The sequence below is a fragment of the Triticum urartu genome, chromosome 2A, assembly GCF_056163025.1.
Source record: "Triticum urartu cultivar PI428250 chromosome 2A, HENAU_Tu73, whole genome shotgun sequence".
Lineage (NCBI taxonomy): Eukaryota > Viridiplantae > Streptophyta > Magnoliopsida > Poales > Poaceae > Triticum > Triticum urartu.
The window spans coordinates 705,885,217-705,890,017 of NC_141874.1; the positions used below are offsets into that span (position 1 = coordinate 705,885,217).

The 4,801-nt window shown below is 47.2% G+C and overlaps 1 pseudogene; it reads left to right on the forward strand.

Moving 5' to 3' along the window:
• Nucleotides 1–295: 295 nt before the first annotated feature.
• On the forward strand, nt 296–874 carry LOC147986986 (uncharacterized; annotated as a pseudogene).
• Nucleotides 875–4,801: the final 3,927 nt, after the last annotated feature.

Sequence of the window (4,801 nt, forward strand, 5' to 3'; positions counted from 1 at the left end):
CAATGATTTTGGCAAAATTAATACACATGAATACCCGGTTGCAAATTCATGGAGCCGCCGCTGCCTGTTTGGTTCCTTGAGACTAAACATGGACTAAAAGAACATGTTACAACTAAAAGTCCAAAAAGACTCTCCCTGACGGTCTTCTTTCATAAGTCCCAAATGCCCATTTAAGTCCCTATAAGTCCCTCATGTTTGGTTTAGATGAGACTAAAAGGACTTTTTAAAGTCCCTACACCAATAAGTTCCTGTAAACAAACACCCCCTTAGTCCTAAGCCAATCACAGACGGCCAAATGGTGCTAGCTGGCCCGGTCTAGACATTTGCAGATACCCCCTGCTGTTTTGTGATTTTAACCCGCAGTAATTTTTAGACGATTGTGGGCGGCGCGCATGCTACTGCATAGCCGGGGCAGAAGATGACCCTGCCATCGCTGACGCCGGCTGTGTCACACCAGGGCGAGCGGCAAGCGATCAGCCACAACAAGAGGAGAGGGCGACAACGCCAACACCGGCTGCATCACACCCAAGGCAAGCGACTCCATGGCCATGCTACCCATTGAGCCGCTGCAGCAAGATGACAACGCCGAGGTCGGTTTCGCTACGCCGCTGGCCACGGTTGGGGAAATTGTGATGCGAGATGGCCCCGCTGCCAGTGACGAGGGCAGCTTCACCATGTTGACCACGGCCGACAGCACGCTGATGCCGGCAACCGTGTGCCCGCCTGCGCCAAGGAAGTCGGTGCCAGCGTGTACGAGGAAGTAGGCGCCACTGTAGCAATGGCTGCGAGCGACCTGGTGTCTTCCTAGTGCCCGCCACCCACCAAGAAGATGCAGGCGCACGTGGTGGAGTCATCTGCGCCCCTAGGCACGTGAGTGGAACACACACACATGCTCAAGTCTAGACATCGATGACATTCTACAACATTTCCCGGCATGCAGATCATCCTTCCCAATTTTCTACTTAGGCCTCTCGCTTGCAATTCGACGACTCAAGAGGACCCATTTGCAGCACCTCGAAGACAAGGCGGCTGGGAAACTTGCATCGTGGAGAGGAAGGCATGTGGCTATTGTGGGCCGTATGACCTTGGTCAAAGAGGTTCTCACGACGGTGGCCATCCACCATATCACTCCGCTGGACCTCCCGGCAGAGGTGCTACAGAAGTTGGATAGCCTGCGAAGGGCCTACCTTTGGGCTCGAACGGACTCTGGGACCAGTGGCAAATGCAAAATTAACTGGGAGCAAGTTTGCAGAACCAAACAATTTGGGGGCCTGGGAATCCTCAATCTAAAAAACTTCGCCACCACGCTCCGTCTTAGATGGCTTTGGTTGGAGTGGGATGACCCGCCAAGGGCTTGGTGCGGTACTGAGATCCCTTGTGGCAAGGAAGATCGCGACATTTTTGCAGCAGCCACTAAGGTCATTCTTGGTGATGGCACAAAGGCCAAATTCTGGGAATCATCTTGGTTAGACGGCATCCGCCCCAAAGACATCGCCCCAAAAAATTTCGAGCCATCTAGGAAGAAGTGCGACACTGTTGCATCAGCCCTCATAGATGCTAACTGGGTCAATTTGATTGATATAAGCGCAGGATTATCTCTAGATAATCTCGAACAATTTACTGCTCTGTGCAACAAGCTTTTGCCTGTCCACCTCCAGCCTGGTGTCTCGGACACCATTCTATGGAAGCTCTCCAATGCTGGGTTCTACTCTGCCAAGACGGCCTACTTAGCGCAATTTGCTGGCCTTGTGCAATCCAATTTACAAACTATTCTCTGGAAGGCTCCCCCTAATGCAATTTTTTTGCATGGTTGGACACGCAAAATAGGATCTGGACGGCGGACCGACTCCAACGTCGTGGGTGGCCAAACTCTGACTGTTGCCCTCTTTGCAACCAAGTGCAAGAGTCCGCGGTGCACCTCCTATTCAAGTGTTGCTTCTCCATTCGGGTTTGGAAGGAGGTTCTTGCATGGCTGCACCTTGATGTTGACACCGCTCTTTGGATGAACTACGCCACGGTGCGGTCTTGGTGGGAGGCGGTCCTCGCCAGCAACGCACAACCGCGGAAAGCCTTAGCCTCCTTTATTCATCTTGTTAGCTGGGAGGTATGGAAGGAGCGAAATGCACAAGCGTTCAGGACGAAGGCTGCACCAGTGGCGGTGATCGTGCAGATTATTAAAGAGGAGGCATCTATCCGGGCTCTAGCGGGAGCTAGACATTTGTGTAATTTGATGCCGCAAGAGTAGACCTTCCCCCTTTTTCGCTTTTGCGGGGCTGTTATGTACGAAAACAAACTCTTCTCTTTATTCAATGAAAATGGCAGATCTTTTGCCTCGCTTCAAAAAAAACACTCTCTCTCTCGTTCCAGCAATTCAGCACCGCGCGCAGGTCATATGCATGCCACTGCATGCCATGGCCGCGACCCGAGTGGACGAAGGAATTCTCCAGAGAAGCGGAAGTAAAGTGGATTTCTCTTTCTCCTCCTCCGCATGAAGAATTGCAGATCAAGCCTGAATAATTGAATTGTACATACACCGCCGCCCGCTTGCGCATGCGTGCTCATCAACTGTCATGGCGCAAATTAAGCAAATGATCATGGAATCATAAATTTGGTAATAATTAAGTATGCATGCCAATTGCTCTGTACTCCTCTCGCGGGGAATTGTGTAAACTCTACTGTAATACTCCCTTCGTTCCTTTATATAAGGTGTATTTGTTTTTTGATAAAATTTCAGAATGTAAGGTGCATTTTTTTCTAATTCCTCATAACTCCCTTGTTAGCCCTACTAAAAAATGAAAGTATCTCTCTCCTGATTATTTGTATCTCTCCTTGTAGAAAAAGAAGGAAAGTATCTCTCTGTCGATTGCATGCATCTCTTACTTTTCTAGACTAATTGATTTACTTAGAGACAAGTGCATATTTCAACCCCGAACTCTTGCCCTAGTCTAATTTACAACCCTGAACTTCAACACCATCTAAATTACAACCCCCAACTCTCAAAACCGGTCAGGATTCAACCCTCCTCTACCTCTTGACCGGTTCTGACCAAGTTGACCGGTTTTGACCTCTTGACTGGGTGACTAGTAAATTTTAAAAAATATTTTTGTTTCTTCACCTGGTTGATGTCTACTATGCAACTTTATTCTTGTAGACACGTGTTGGGCCTCCAAGCGCGGAGTTTTGTAGGACAGTAGCAATTTTCCCTCAAGTGGATGACCTAAGGTTTATCAATCTATGAGAGGTGTAGGATGAAGATGGTCTCTCTCAAACGAGCCTGCAACCAAATACAAGAAATCTCTTGTGTCCCCAACACGCCCAATACAATGGCAAATTGTATAGGTGCACTAGTTCGGCGAAGAGATGGTGATAAAAGTGTAGTATGGATAGTAGATATGAGTTTTTGTAGTGCGAACAATAAAAAAACAGCAAGGTAGTAAATAGTAAATAGAGCACAAGCGGTATTGCAATGATGGAAAATGAGGCCTAGGGTGCATACTTTCACTAGTGCAATCTCTCAACAATGCTAACATAGTTGGATCATATAACCATCCCTCAAAGTGCAATAAAGCATCATTCCAAAGTTCCTATCTAGCGGAAAACATAAGACGGAATTGTTTGTAGGGTACGAAACCACCTCAAAGCTATTCTTTCCGTTCGATCTATTCAAGAGTTCGTACTAAAATAACACAAACCTGTTCTTTCCGTTCGATCTATCCTAGAGTTCGTACTAAAATAACACCAAAGCAAATTCATATTCATGATACTCAATCTGACACAAAGAACTTCAAAGAGTGCCCCAAGATTTCTACTAGAGAAACGAAAGACGAGAACGTGCATCAACCGCTATGCATAGATTACCCCAATGTAACCGCGGGAATCCGCGAGTTGGATGCCAAAACATATATCAAGTGAATCAATACGACACCCCATTGTCACCACGAGTATTCAATTGGAAGAAATGTATCAAGTGTTCTCAAATCCATAAAAGTATTCAATCTGATAACAACGAAATCTCAAAGGGAAAAAACTCAATTCATCACAGCAAGATAGAGAGGGGAAAACACCATATGATCCGACTATATTAACAAAGCACGCGATACATCAAGATCATGACATCTCAAGAACACGAGAGAGAGAGAGAAAGAGATTAAACACATAGCTACTGGTACAAACCCTCAGCCCCGAGGGTGGACTACTCCCTCCTCATCTTGGTGGCCGCCGGGATGATGAAGATGGCCACCGGTGATGATTTTCCCCTCCGGCAGGGTGCCGGAACGGGGTCTAGATTGGTTTTCGTGGATACAGAGACCTTGCGGCGGCGGAACTTCTGATCTAGGGCTACCCCCAAGGGTTTCGGAATATTTGGGAATTTATAGTGCAAAGAAGGGGTACGGGAGACCACCGAGGTGGGCACAACCCACCTGGGCGTGCCTGGGGGCCCAGGCGCGCCCTGGTGGGTTGTGCCCCCCTCGGGGCACCCCCAGGTGCTTCTTTGGCCCATTGCTGGTCTTCCGGTCCATAAAAAATCTCCAAAAAGTTACGTGGTGTTTGGACTCCGTTTGATATTGATTTCCTGCGATGTAAAAAACAAGCAAAAAACAGCAACTGGCACTGGGCACTGGGTCAATAGGTTAGTCCCAAAAAATGATATAAAGTTGCTATAAAATGATTGTAAAACATCCAAGAATGATAATATATTAGCATGAATACTTCATAAATTATAGATACGTTGGAGACGTATCAGCATCCCCAAGTTTAATTCCTACTCGTCCTCGAGTAGGTAAATGATAAAAGAAATAAT